Genomic DNA, 15,920 nt, shown 5'->3' with positions numbered 1-15,920 from the left:
ACAGAAAATTGGCGGAGCTTCGGTGTGTGTAACGGCAAAGAGAGGAGAGCAAACGAGAGGGATTAGGGTAGCTATTTATAGTAGTGCTACTAACTGCCTTTTTCTTCTTTTCCACGAGTCTTCAGCGTGCTAAATTCACGGCTTGGGAATAGGACACGAAGTCCTCAACGTTACTTCCATTCCTCTGAGAGCGTAACTTGCGCCAAAAAGCTAGTGGACTGGTGTGACGCTCGTCACACCATGTGTGACGTCCGTCACAAGGCTACTTCGCGTGACGCTCGTCACGCGTCCTGTGACGTCCGTCACAGGCACAGCATTGGTGACTTGTGCGCTTTGGGCTGGGCTTTGGCCTTTGGTTCCTTTTCTCTCCTTTTTGTTCCTTTTTACACCTCCTTTTCTTCCCTTTTTCACTTTTGCTTCAAAATGGGTACCTGATATAAATAGAAGAGGAATACTGCATAATATCTGATAAAATGAGATGAACTAGCGTAAATGATAAAATAATTTAATTGAATTAAGTCTTAAAAAGCGATATAATTTCGTGTTATCAAACTCCCCCATACTTAAATCTTTGCTTGTCCTCAAGCAAAATTCAGTATAGAACTTGTTAAAAGTTTTAGCCTGATGAAATTTCAAAACACACATCAATTGTACTGGGTTGCAGATGGAGTTTTGTTTAGGAACGACTTGAGTTTAATCTCGACATCGAAAACTACCGTTACAACTTAGATAACCCTACCTTATGTAAATCAGTTTAAATACCTTGTGATAGATATCCTGGTTCCTTTTGTCTTATTTCACCCGCTTTCATTCTAGCGAAATCACATTAAGCCCTTTATCCTTTCGCGCACATAGTGGAGTAACCGGTTAGTGACTATGATCCGCTTTTAGCTAGAAGTTCTGGTACATAAGTCGGATAACTTCATTATTCAGCCCATTGCAAATTGCGGGGGATCGAACCGTAGTCCGCCCTACCGAGTTCAGTACCAGATACCTACTGAACCAACTCATAATGGATCTTTCATATTGTGTTTTTGCTTGATTTGCGACCTTTAGATTAAATGATCTGGTAAGGATCACCTAATTTAATTAGTGCATTTCTTGATATATTCGTATATTTCATGTTACTTTGGGGATCATTCACTTATATTCATCGGCTCTCCACGTAGTTTGCTATTAAGATGGTGCTGACTTCTGTATAAACTACTTGGGGTTACCATAGAACTAAAAGTTCAAGGAGTTCGGTATAATAGGTACTTATCCTGATCTAACATATTGAGGTTCTCAGAGCGTTGTTATGGTAATGATTTTGTTTTGATTTCACTCAAATTTTATAAAGTAAGCAACCTTTATACTTATTGGGTGTGTTAAAATTTTTGTTATGGCTCAAGAAAGTTGAGGGAAATAGATAATAGAAAATTTTTCACATTCAGGACTTAACTTAAAAAAAATATTTTGTTTTTTTTTTTTTTTTTTATAGGGAAATAACAATGAAAAGGGAGAGTACATACTTGAAACAAAGATGAGAATGGAAAGAATAATGTTTCCCCCCCATACTTGAACTAAACATTGTCCTCGATGTTTTAAGGGAAAGAAATACAAAATGGAGATGAAAAGAAAAATACAACTAAGGCTGCCTTCCACCTCTGGTTCTTGGTCCTGGTGATCTTTGACGTATGTCTAAGCTGTCGAATCTGCTAAACAACTCAGTAAACCGCTGGTCGGTTATGGCATTCCGAGCATCCTGTTGCTGTTGCATTTAACGCATCATCTGCATCATATCTGCATTCTGCGCCTGCATACCATCGATAGCATCCATAATGTCGTCGTTGGTCGCAGGCCTTCTTCGTCGACGACGTTGGGAGGATGGGCCGGCTGCATTATTGGAAGGGTTGAGCGGGACTGACTGTTGTGTTGGCGGATGATCACCTTGTTCCATTTCTTCAAACTCATCTGTTTGCTAGTTTGTTTGTGAAGGCTCGGTGATTTCAGGAGCGCTGAGATCATAAAGGTGGCGGTCCGGGTTTGTGACATCGGTTAGGGTGGTATTGGGTAGCACAACACTTGGGACAGCTTGGTTGTTCACCATAAGATAGTATCCTCCGCCTACTCTGTTTTTAATCAGGCGGCTGGAGCGACAATAGCTGATATCCATAGACAGGGGTGGTAGGGATTCTAAAGTTTGGAGTTTATCCCCTAGGTTCAGGCCAAGTGCTATGGAGGTTATTAATCCACCAATTATGAATGGTTGCCGGCCTCTAGCACATAAGGTGCGGATATGATGAAAGAGAAAAGAGGCGGCGTTTACCTTAGTATCCGATTCGAAAACGCACTGGAGGAAAAAGAGTTCTTTTGAGTTGACCTTACTGTTGTTTGGTCTTCCAAAGAGTGTGTTTTGCAGGATACGGAGAAAATAACGGATGGTGGGGTTATGGATGTGGGAGAGAAGGAGTTCTTCCCAGTTGTAGGTATTTATACCGGAAATTTTCTTAAAAAGGTCGAAAACTAGAACTGTGTTCCAGTTTGAGGTTGGAGGGATTCTGGCATGGAGCAGACCTTCTGTGGGAAAATGTAGCATGGCACTCAATTCGCGTTGGGTTAGAGAGTACTCGGTGTTAAACATACGGAAGGTTGCCGTACCGGTTAGGAATTCACCTTCACCGGCGGGAGTGGTGTAGTCGTAAGAACTTAGGAATTCTAAGGTTAGGGAAGGGTAGGTGGGTTGGTTATGAGTGCAAAGGAAGGTTAAATCGGCTTTACGGAGCATCCACTCGATACCTTGGAGTAAGCCTAATTGTTGCAAGCAAGTTAAATCGGGGTACCTGGTGGGAGCGACGCCTTGCTGTTGGAAGCGCTCGAATTGCTCTTGCTGATAGTTGTCATCTCCGGATCGGAAGATGATATTTCCGAAATTTTGATTTCCCGCCATTGTGATGAATTTTTGAATGAGTGATTTGGAAAGGAAAAGAAGTGTATATTTGATATGAGAGAATTGTTTGTGGTGAAAGAAGGAAGTTTGGAGGGTATTTATAGGAGAAAAATGTGGGAGGTGAAAAGAAAGAGTGGTTGAAAAGTAATTAAATGTGGTAAATGAAAAATGAATGGGGAATGTAAAAAGGTAGGGGTGTAACGTTCGTCTCCAACGGCTCCCTAACGTTCACATGTCTGAGGGGCGTTACGCTCGTCACAAGGGTGTGACGCTCGTAACAAGAGTGTTGCGTGCCGTTCGTCATGGATTGTGTGACGCTCGTCACACAGTTCTTTTGGCAAGGCTTCTTCAGTAGCGCTACACAGACTTAATTAGGAGATGATTATATTTTGATTATTTTGTTTTTGTTTTATTTGGTTTTTAGATTGTTCTAATTAATTTAGCTAATTAATTTGTATTGCATGCTATTCTACTTCACATAATAATAATTCATTCTAAGTAACAGTAGAGAACATAGCCATTGCATAAAATAAAATTAACTAAACAGCTTCAATAAAAAGGATCATAATGTATTACAGGAAGGGAAAATAATGAAATGAAATAGAAATAAACATGAATTCAAATAACATTAATGAAAAAAATCTAGCCTAAAACTAAATAACTTAGAAAGGAAAAATAACTAAATTCCATCTATCTTCGGATCTCAGGCCGGAGGAGTAAAAGAGTTAACATGATGCCGTAACATACGTAACTGACTTGCCGTGCTGCTCATGTGTTCTAGGACTGCAAGTCTCAAGCTGTGGAAATCTTCCCTGAGGGCGTTTTGTTCTGACATCAAAGCTTCAATGACGGTTTTAATATCTGTTCCTGGCATATGATGTCGGAGATCAGGCATGGCTGATTCTTCGGTCAGGACAGGCTGAGGAGGAGGATCAATATCATGGTAGCCGGATGGAGTCTGAGGGTCGGATTCAGCAAGAGAGATATGGTCAACATAGTGCTCATAGTCATCACAAATCTCATAATCCTGGATGGATTCAGTGGATCCATCAGGAGTTGGGGTTTCATTCAGGTTATAGAGCCAGTTCCTTTGGTTATGAACACTAGTCCTAGGATCGGGCAGGGTGAATAGGCAGAGAACCTGGTTATCAATAACAAGCTCAAACTCATCAGACCCTATGTTTGCTATAAACATAGTGTTGAAGAGGAAAGGTATACTCATAGTGGTAATGCCACAAAAAGGGTTCAGGTCAAGCATAGGCTGACGTAATCCAATAGCATTACCTATCATAGTTATCAGGCCGCCTATTCTAATGGGTGCTCTCTCATCCTGGATAAGGTGGTCCAAATTAGCTAACATAAAAGTAGCACCGTTTACTGGACGGTTCTGGGAAGCACAAAATATGATGAAGAGTTCATCACGTGAAACTGAAGTACTATTTGGCTTCTTCCCAAATAAAGTGTGGGTCAGGATCTTATGGAAATAGCGAAAAGCCGGGTTATGTATGTTTCCAGAGAGAAACTCATGTTCTTCGGGCTCATCATTTCCAGTCAGCTTACCCCAAAAGTGTTCCAGCTCTCTATATTCAAAAAGTTCTTCCTGGCTTATAGTGAATGTATCAAAGGAGGTAGGAAAACCCAAAAGGTTGGTGAAGTCTCTAATATTAAATTGGTACTCCATATTGAACATTCTGAACTGGATAAAACCTCTGGTAATTCCTTTTCCATGGCTAGGTAGATAGATTAATGAACTAAGGAATTCTAGTGTGAGTCTCCGGTAGGTGGTGAAATGTCTCAGGATAGGGGAGGTCTCCCATCCTATCTGATTCAGCAAAAACAGGACACTCTGTCTCAGTCCAAGGGCAGTCATAGCCCAATCATCAGCATATAAACTAGGTAGCATCTCTCTAGCGGCTAGTTCTTCAAACTTTCGTTTCTGAGCCATTCCTCTGAACTTGATACCCATACGATCAAAATGTCCCATCTGGTTAGTGTTAACTAGAGAAAAGAAAACATGAGTTTAAGTCAGGATTTGGCCAAATGCCGAAAGAAGAAAAGAATTATTATTATTATATATAGATATTTTTTTTTTCTTTTTGAATAAATCAATAATGAATACTAAATAGAAATTAAAAGAATAATTAAGAGAAAAATAGAGAAATGATAATAATAATAGAATAATAAAATAACAGATTAATTTGTGGGTTGTCTCCCACTAAGCGCTTTGTTTAAATGTCGCAAGCTCGACAAAGAAATTGTTAAATATAGTCTATGAGTCCTGGGGGCGTTTCGTCTAAGTGTAGAATTTGCGAATCCTCGTTGGTTTCCGCATAGTGATAGTGTTTCAGACGTTGCCCGTTTACGGTGAACGGTTCTGTAGATTGTCCTTTTATTTCTACCGCTCCACTGGGAAAGATTTTAGTGATATGGAAAGGTCCTGACCATCTGGATCGTAGTTTTCCCGGGAATAATTTTAGTCTGGAGTTAAATAAAAGTACTGCGTCGCCTTGCTTGAAGATTTTCCTTGATATACGCTTATCATGCCATTGTTTTGTTCTTTCTTTATAGATTTTGGCATTTTCATAGGCGTCTCTTCTGAGTTCCTCTAATTCGTTTATGTCAAGGATTCTCTTTTCACCGGCGGCTTTATAATTCAAATTTAAATTTCTAATAGCCCAATAGGCTTTGTGTTCTAATTCTACCGGGAGGTGACAGGATTTTCCATAAATGAGCTTAAATGGGGTCGTCCCTATGGGAGTTTTATAAGTAGTTCGGTATGCCCATAAAGCTTCTGGTAGTTTCAATGACCAATCTTTCCTTGAAGTGGCGACCGTTTTTTCTAGTATTTGCTTGATTTCTCTGTTAGATACTTCCACTTGTCCACTGGTTTGAGGGTGGTAAGGTGTTGCTATCCTATGTCTCACTCCATATTTAAGTAGTAGTTTTTCGAGTACCTTGGATATGAAGTGCGATCCACCATCACTGACTACTATCCTTGGGATGCCAAATCTCGGAAATATTATGTTTTTAAAGAGTCTAGTTACTACTCGGGTGTCATTAGTTGGAGAAGCTATAGCTTCGATCCACTTTGATACGTAGTCAACCGCCACGAGTATGTACTTATTACCGAAGGAGGATGGAAACGGTCCCATGAAGTCTATTCCCCACACGTCAAAAATCTCTACTTCCAAAATACCTTTTTGTGGCATCTCGTCACGTCTAGATATGTTTCCCGTGCGTTGACATCTGTCACACTCCTTAATAGCCGCATGTACGTCCTTCCATATAGTTGGCCAATAAAAGCCAGCTTGTAGGATTTTAGAGCAGGTCTTGGATGTACTTGTGTGTCCACCATAAGGCGCAGAGTGACAGTGTTGGATTATATTTTCTACCTCCTCTTCGGGTACACATCGACGGAAAATACCATCGGGGCCTCTTTTGAAAAGTAAGGGATCATCCCAGTAATAGTGTTTTATGTCGTGGAAGAATCGTTTCTTCTGCTGGTAAGATAAAGTAGGTGGAACTATTCCGGCAGCTAAATAATTGACTAGATCAGCGTACCATGGTATGACAGATATAGCTAAGGTGGTTTCTACTTGCATGTCGGAGTTGTTCTCTTCCAAAGTAGCTATGAGTTTATCATACGAGAAATCATCATTAATGGATGTTCTTTCTGGTTCAAGGTTCTCAAGTCTAGAGAGGTGGTCTGCTACTACGTTCTCAGTTCCTTTCTTGTCCTTGATTTCTAAGTCGAATTCTTGTAGTAACAAGATCCATCTTAGGAGTCTAGGTTTAGCATCCTTTTTTGTTAGAAGGTACCTGATAGCAGCGTGATCGGTGTAAACTATTATTTTGGCTCCTACCAAGTAAGAACGAAATTTATCTAGCGCAAATACTACTGCTAGGAGTTCTTTCTCGGTTGTGGCATAATTCATCTGTGCTTCATCCAGGGTTCTGCTAGCGTAATATATAACATGAAGCTTTTTATCCTTTCTTTGTCCTAAAACAGCACCTACAGCATAATCACTGGCATCGCACATTATCTCGAATGGTTCATTCCAGTCTGGTGTCTGCATAATGGGTGCGGAGATCAATGCTTGTTTAAGAGTTTGAAATGCTTTTAAACAGTTATCGTCGAATATGAATTCAGCATCTTTCATTAATAGTCCGGTTAAGGGTTTAGTTATCTTAGAGAAGTCTTTGATGAATCGTCGGAAGAAACCGGCGTGTCCTAAAAAGCTTCGTACTTCTCTCACGGTTCTTGGGGGTTGAAGATTTTCGATTACCTCTATTTTGGCTTTGTCTACTTCAATTCCTCTGTTCGAGATGATGTGTCCCAAAACAATTCCTTCTTGTACCATAAAGTGGCACTTTTCCCAATTAAGTACTAAGTTTACTTTTACACATCGTTCAAGAACTCTTTCCAGGTTTTTAAGGCATTCTTCGAAACTTTGTCCGTATACAGAAAAGTCATCCATGAATACTTCCATGATGTTTTCGAGAAAGTCGGCGAAAATCGCCATCATGCATCTTTGAAAAGTTGCAGGGGCATTACACAGACCAAACGGCATTCGTCTATAAGCGAAGGTACCAAAAGGGCATGTGAATGTTGTCTTTTCTTGGTCATCAGGGTGAATTGGTATTTGAAAGAAGCCTGAATAACCGTCTAAATAACAGAAATGTGAATGTTTAGCTAATCGTTCTAACATTTGGTCAATGAATGGTAAAGGGAAATGATCCTTTCGGGTTGCTTTGTTTAGTTTCCTATAATCAATGCACATTCTCCATCCCGATTCGATTCGTTTAGTTATAGTTTCTCCTTTTTCGTTTTCAATAACGGTTATGCCTCCTTTCTTTGGTACAACGTGTACAGGACTGACCCATTTGCTATCAGATATAGGATATATAATACCTGCTTCCAATAACTTGGTTATTTCTTTCTTTACTACCTCACTTAGGATCGGATTTAGTCTTCTCTGGTGTTCCCTAGAGGTTTTACCGTCTTCTTCTAACATGATGCGGTGCATACAAATAGAAGGGCTTATTCCTTTAAGATCGGTTATGTGGTATCCTAGTGCGGTTGGATATTTTCTTAAGATATGTAGGAGTTTTTCTGTTTCGAGTCTTCCTAGATCTGCATTGACTATCACAGGTCGTTCAAGTTCTAAGTCTAGGAATTCATATCTCAGATTCTTGGGAAGTGTTTTCAAATCAGGGGTTGGTTTGTTAAGACACTGCGTAGGGTCCGGTGTTATTGCTAAGCATTGTTTAGATTTGTCTTCTAAAAGATAGTTTGATGATTTGTCTTCTCCTGACTCTGCTTCTTTTATGCATTCATCGATGATATCCATGAAGTAACATGTATCTTCTATTGCAGGTGCTTTCAAGAATTGGGAAAGAATGAATTCAATTTTCTCTTCACCTACTTCGAAGGTGAGTCTTCCTCGTTTTACGTCTATGATTGCACCGGCAGTTGCTAAGAATGGTCTTCCTAGTATAATAGGTGTAGTATCATCTTCTCTAATGTCCATAATTGTGAAGTCAGTGGGAATGTAAAACTGACCTATGCGTACGGGAACGTTTTCAAGGATTCCTACAGGATATTTGATGGAACGATCTGCTAATTGCACAGACATTTTGGTCGGTCTTAATTCTCCCATTTCCAGTTTCTTACATATGGATAAAGGCATAACGCTAATTCCGGCTCCTAAATCGCATAAGGCTTTGTCGATGACAAATTTTCCTATGTGACAGGGTATAGAGAAGCTACCCGGATCCTTGAGTTTAGGAGGCATGTTTTGGATTATAGCGCTACATTCGGCAGGGAGTGTAACGGTTTCACTATCCTCAAGTTTCCTTTTATTAGAAAGAATTTCTTTTAAGAATTTAGCATATGAGGGCATCTGCGTAATAGCTTCGGTAAACGGAATTGTAACGTTTAATTGTTTAAGGAGATCAACAAATTTTCTAAATTGACCTACATCTTTGGTTTTAACAAGCCTTTGAGGGTAAGGTATAGGTGGTTTGTAAGGTGGTGGAGGTACATAAGGTTCCTTCTTTTCTAGGGTATCCTTATTACTCTCTTCCTTTTCCTTAGGTTCACTTTCCTCAGTAGATTTCTTAGGGTCTTGGTTTTCTATCCTTGGATCAGACGGTCCTTCCACTTCCGTTCCACTTCTTAATATAATTGCATGAGCTTGGCTTCTCGGATTAGGTTGGGGCTGTCCAGGGAATGTACCAGTTGGTGCAGCAGTAGGTGCTTGTTGTTGAGCTACTTGAGATATTTGTGTTTCTAACATTTTGTTATGGGTAGCCAAGGCATCTACTTTGCTTGCTAGTTGTTTAAGTTGTTCGCCAGTGTGTATGTTCTGGTTTAAGAAATCTTTATTGGTTTGTTGTTGGGAAGCTATAAAGTTTTCCATCATGATTTCCAAGTTGGATTTTCTAGGGGTATTATTGTTAGGATTTGGTTTCTGATATCCCGGGGGTACAGATGGGGTTTGATTCGGAGACTGTCCAGGTGCGTATAAAGCATTATTACTCTTATATGAAAAGTTTGGATGGTTCTTCCAATTTGGGTTATAGGTATTCGAATAGGGGCTTCCTTGAGCATAGTTTACTTGCTCTGCTTGGATTCCAGTCAAGAGTTGACATTCCGCAGGAGTGTGGCCTTGGATTCCACAGACCTCGCAATTCTGAGTTATAGCAACCACGGCGGTTGGTGGTGATACGTTTAAACTTTCAATTTTCTGGACCAAAGCATCCACTTTTGCATTAACGTGATCAAGGTTACTTATCTCGTACATGCCAGTTTTCGGTTGAGGTTTTTCCACTGTTGTTCGTTCGGTTCCCCACTGATAGTGGTTTTGGGCCATGCTCTCGATAAGCTGGTAAGCATCAGCATAAGGTTTGTTCATTAGTGCACCACCTGCAGCGGCGTCTATTGTTAACCTTGTATTGTATAAGAGACCATTATAAAATGTGTGAATTACTAACCAGTCTTCCAAACCATGGTGTGGGCAAAGTCTCATCATGTCTTTGTATCTTTCCCATGCTTCGAAAAGAGACTCGTTGTCTTTCTGTTTAAATCCGTTTATCTGGGCTCTTAACATAGCTGTTTTGCTTGGCGGAAAATATCGGGCAAGAAAAACTTTCTTCAACTCGTTCCAGGTGGTGACTGAGTTGGAAGGAAGAGATTGAAGCCATCTTCTAGCGCTATCTCTTAATGAGAAAGGAAAAAGACGAAGTCGAATTGCCTCTGAAGTGACACCATTAGCTTTAACAGTATCAGCGTATTGGACAAATACGGATAAATGAAGGTTTGGATCTTCGGTAAGATTTCCAGAGAATTGGTTCTGTTGCACAGCCTGCAACAACGAAGGTTTAAGTTCAAAGTTGTTTGCTTCTATTGCGGGCGGAGCAATACTTGAATGCGGTTCATCTTGCGATGGAGCGGCGTAATCTCTAAGAGCACGAGCTGGTTCTGCCATCTCGGTTAAAGAAGGAAAAATGTTTTTGATATCAGGAAGGTTTATAGGAGGGAGATTGTTTTCAGCACGATATTCCCGAATTCGTCGTAAGACTCGGAGATATAGTTCGATATCGTTGATTCGTAAATAGAGCGGTTCGCCTTGAGAGCGAGTGCGTGGCATACAAATCAACGAAAGAAAGAATAGAAGGAAAAAGAAACCTTAGTCTCTACAGCGTAACGGAAGAGTTACGATATCGATTGAATAAAAGTCCCCGGCAACGGCGCCAAAAACTTGATCGCTCGACTGTGTGAGTCGAGAATGGGATACAAACTGCAAGTGCACAGTTCTATCGCGTAGTTTTAAAAGATATCGATCCCACAGGGACTTATGAATCGATGTACCGTTATCTAAAGTTACTACGTAAATCTAAGGTGAAAATGTTTGATTGCTTGGGGAAAAACTAAGAGCTAAACTAATATCTAGATTAAATATCAATAAAACGGATATCGGTATGTAGTTCGTCAAAACTAGGGAATCAAGTCTTTGTCGGTTTCTTGGTTTTAAAATGAATCGTTTCGGTTAACTTTATTGGTTAAAGGTTCTATCTCAAACTCTCGCTCTGTTGAATAAACCATGATTTTATATTAATGTTGCTGTCACTTATAATTAAGTCAAAAACCATATTTTGAAAACAATAAAGTTGCAGAAACTCTTTTTAAGAAAATACTGACCGTTTTAAACACCCTTATCTCAAACTCTCGCTCTGTTGACTTAGGTTATACAATTAAATCCAAATGCTTAACTCTCGTCCTCACATTCGATCTTTAAAAATACTTTTTGGAAAAGGTCAGAATTTAATTAACTCTAAAACTTGCTCTCGCCCTGATCTAGAATTAATGCCTAACTTACACTGTCCAGTTAAAATCTCAAACTCTCGCTCTATTGATTCTAACTTCTTTATGTCTTTTACTTTGGTAAAAAATCTTGTTATTAAACCTGTAAGTTGAGACCATGAAAAGATTGATTTTGATTTTAAGTTTAGATAGACCGACTCAGTCTCGACCCCTTATTCTGCTTACTTTACATACCGATACCTAGGCAAATTAGCCAGACATGCTAAATAAATAAGAATTTATATCATGCATAAACAGACTCATTCCAGGCAGGCAATATGAATAAACAATAGGATAAAACATAAAAAATTAAATAACAATTAAAGAACCTGAATGCGTAATACAATGGTCTTGAACACTCCACCACAAGCCGGTAGGATTTGTTCTTGGATTCTTCAATTAAACAGTAAAATAAATCAAGGAAATAAAACTCGAATATAACGTAAGGTTAAATCCGGTATAAAGTTGCACAGTAGTTTCCGGTGTAGAAACTACTACGCGAAAAATATCTAAAAGCTAAAGACGGGGAAGATAAATTGCAAGGGAAAAAGAAACTAAAACTTGCAAAAGAAATAAATAAAATAAACAATATTAATTCTGCTGGAAAAAGAAAAATAAGCAAAAGCTTGAACAGAAAATCGGCGGAGCTTCGGTGTGTGTAACGGCAAAGAGAGGAGAGCAAACGAGAGGGATTAGGGTAGCTATTTATAGTAGTGCTACTAACTGCCTTTTTCTTCTTTTCCACGAGTCTTCAGCGTGCTAAATTCACGGCTTGGGAATAGGACACGAAGTCCTCAACGTTACTTCCATTCCTCTGAGAGCGTAACTTGCGCCAAAAAGCTAGTGGACTGGTGTGACGCTCGTCACACCATGTGTGACGTCCGTCACAAGGCTACTTCGCGTGACGCTCGTCACGCGTCCTGTGACGTCCGTCACAGGCACAGCATTGGTGACTTGTGCGCTTTGGGCTGGGCTTTGGCCTTTGGTTCCTTTTCTCTCCTTTTTGTTCCTTTTTACACCTCCTTTTCTTCCCTTTTTCACTTTTGCTTCAAAATGGGTACCTGATATAAATAGAAGAGGAATACTGCATAATATCTGATAAAATGAGATGAACTAGCGTAAATGATAAAATAATTTAATTGAATTAAGTCTTAAAAAGCGATATAATTTCGTGTTATCATAAACCAAACAAACCTTTAAGTTATTAAAAAACCATAAAAAATGTAATATGTTTAGTATTCCCTTTTTTTTATATAGTGTATATTAATGATTGTTAATTTTGTTTAGAGTTCCCAATCCATTAACCTCTAGAACCCAACAGTCAGGCGGCTGGGTTTCTTTTGGGTAATCCAACAGATCTTTTATTATTATTTTAGTTTTTTTATTTTTTAATATTTTTGTTCCAATCCTTTCTGGTTTATATACTCAAATGGTTGTTGTAAATAATAACTAATTATAAATTGCCTAGTGGGGAGAGGGTAGTTTCATAGTCTTTAGTGGAGTGGGTTTGATACCCGTATTTGGCATTTTATTTCTTTTGGCATTTTTTTCATGTTTATGTTTTATATTAATTTCTCCTATACTCATAGTTTTTATTATTGTTTAATAACACATATCTGCTTTCTTTTAATTTCATCATTCATTCAAAACCATTCTAAACTATTAAAATCATATTTTTCTCGATTCAATGTCGAGCCCATTCCCACACCCTTATAAGTCGATTGCTTTTAAGCATCGCCTTCAACCTCACATAGCTTACTCTTAGGTTTTCTTACAATGAGTCGGTTCTCTTGCACTTACACTCATGCATTGCATTATTTGTTGTTTGGGCCCGATTTAATTATTTCATGATTTTTGAATCCCCATTTAAACAAGATGTACCCCACTCCCCCGATGTGTAATAATTTTGTACTGTTTTATTTCTTTATTTGCTCGACTGTTTAGTTTAGCTATTAACACAAGAATAAAACCAACCATTTCCAAAAGATCAAAAATAATGACTCGATCCAACGTCGAGTATTTTCTCAATAAACAAATCAAGTCATTTCTCCCTCCTATTCCATTCCATTTCTTTCAAACTTTCATCAAACGCTTGATTCAACGTCAAGCCATTTTTTCTAATAAAAACTCAAAAAATATTAATCTATAGTTAAGACCTTTTCAATAAGATGGAAGTGGAACATGGTGTATACCACGCACTCCTGAGACTAAGATTCGAGATGTATATCTCGCCAATCCTAGCTCTCGCCATCATCCAAATTTATCCACTTTGCTCTCTCAAACATTCATTCAAATTCCTTTTGAATGTCCATCAATACTTGATCTAGTGTCAAGTCATTTTTCACAACAAAAACTCAAAATACCTAATTCTTATTTAACACTCTTTCAATAAAGGTGGAAATGGAACATGGTGTATACCGTGCACTTCTGAGGTTAAGATTCGAGACGTATGCCTCGCCTATCTTAGTTCTCGCCATCATTTAAAATTGTCAATGTGGTTTCGTCAAACCCTTTCTCAATCAAATCTAAGATACCTAAATCTTATTTAACACTTTTTCAATAAAGGTGGAAATGGAACATGGTGTATACCATGCACTCCTGAGATTAAGATTCGAGACGTATGCCTCGCCAATCTTAACTCTCGCCATCTTCTAAAACTGTCAATGCGGTTTCTTCAAACCCTTTCTCAATCAAATTCCAAAAAAATACTTAATTCCTATCTTAACTTCTTTCAATAAAGATGGAAATAGAACATGGTGTATACCGTGCACTCCTGAGGCTAGGATTCGAGATATATATCTCGCTCATCCAAGTTCTCGTCATCACTCAAAATACATCCAACCGATCAAACTCTTTTCTCGCCGCCGTGCGATTAATCAAAAAACTTTTTTTCATAAATGGAAGATATATTGTCTTAAGTGATACAAAACAATGTTTCGGCCACGATTGTTGAGTAGAGATAAATGACGCTTTTTCGAATGTAGATTTATAAATCCGTTCGATGTGTGGTATGCGTCCACTCCTCATCTGTTTTGGGTAAAACAATGTTTTCGTCGATTAATACAATATAGCTTTCGCTAAAATCGACCAACAAACAAACATTTTTCTACCCAGAACTACGTAAGCCTTGATTTCTCTTTTGAGATACGTAGGAGCAGGATTTGTAAATCTTGTCAGGCCCACTAATAAAAAACTTAGGTTTAGTCCTTCGTCAAAAATCCAAAAACATTTTTCCCCTCTTTTATTCTTTCTTTCCCACCTAATAAATTGAAAAGCCTAACATTTCAAACTAATATTAATGCACACAACTGACCTAACGGTTCCCATTGAGTACAACGGACGTGAGGGGTGCTAATACCTTCCCCTTGCGTAATCGACTCCCGAACCCTGATTTGGTTGCGACGACCAATAATCATTGTCGTTTTGTCTTGGGTTTTATCGATATTTCCCCTTTCCTTTTTAGGAATAAATAAAGTTCGGTGGCGACTCTGTTCAGTCCATCATTGCGAGCGTGCGATCGCGCTTCGCTTTGAAGTCGTATCCCCATTTTTCGAGGTGCGATAGATGGCGACTCTGCTGGGGACAGACAGTCCCTAAGTGAGTCAAGCCTAGTTAGGACGTCTATGTGCCTTTGTTTGTTTAATTATGTGGCTTTTCCATTATGTATTGCTTTTTAATATCTTTATTGTTATATTGATATTTGTTGTATATTGGTTCCACCGTGTTGGGCACTTGGATCTTGATTGCAAACCATGTGGGAAAGACTCTACACCCGAGTCTGGAAAAAAAAACAACATAAGATAGGATGATGGTTGAGTAGTACGGACTCCTGAGGTGGATACTTCGTAAGAGTCGGTACGAGAACCTCACTTAGAGTAGATTCTTTTGCAAATATTGTCGCCCGAGGTGTATACCTCGTAAGCTTCGATGTTTCAAAGGGGTCCATGACTCTAAGAACCTTTTAGAACATTGAAACTTTGGCCAACTAGAAATGATGGTTGTGTAGTATGGATTCCCGAGGTGAATACTTCGTAAGAATCGATACGAGAACCTCGCTCAGAATAGATTCCCTAGACGGAGTTGATGACCGGAAAGTATTTTCCGTAAGCGTCAAACAGTCTTTTGAATCCATGACTCTGAGTACCCTGTCTAGAACCCAGTCGATGGTTGCGTAGTACGGACTCCCGAAGTGAATTCTTCGTAAGGGTCGGTACGAGAACCTCACCCAGAATAGATTCCCTTGATGGAGTTGACGACCGGAAAGTATTTCCCGTAAGCGTCGAACATTCTTGTGAATCAATGACTCTGGGGATCCTTTGTGACAAAGCCCTAGATCATACCCGGTGAGAACCCCGTTTTGGAAAAGCAATCAAATTTATCAGTACCTCGGACTCTTGAACCCGTGTATTGAAGAAAAAACACAAATATGCACGGCTTGCATTGCATTCATTCACATTTCATTGCATCTGCATCTCATCATAACGCATGTCATTTTCCAGACAAAATACAAAAAAACTCATCCATCCTTTGTCCGTGATCAGCAAAGTGATTCTCAACACGCATTTAGGACAAAGAACCATGTCTCAGGAGATGATGGACGAGCTAAGGAAAAGCCAAGAAGCACTG

General features: G+C 39.2%; 1 pseudogene; it reads left to right on the top strand.

Moving 5' to 3' along the window:
* The first annotated feature begins 9,934 nt into the window (after positions 1-9,934).
* LOC127089199 (uncharacterized) lies at positions 9,935-10,034 on the top strand (annotated as a pseudogene).
* The last annotated feature ends 5,886 nt before the right edge of the window (positions 10,035-15,920 follow it).

This window comes from Lathyrus oleraceus, chromosome 5, assembly GCF_024323335.1.
Source record: "Lathyrus oleraceus cultivar Zhongwan6 chromosome 5, CAAS_Psat_ZW6_1.0, whole genome shotgun sequence".
Classification (NCBI taxonomy): domain Eukaryota; kingdom Viridiplantae; phylum Streptophyta; class Magnoliopsida; order Fabales; family Fabaceae; genus Lathyrus; species Lathyrus oleraceus.
Note: the sequence above shows the minus strand (reverse complement) of the source record. Positions and strands in the feature narration are given on the sequence as shown.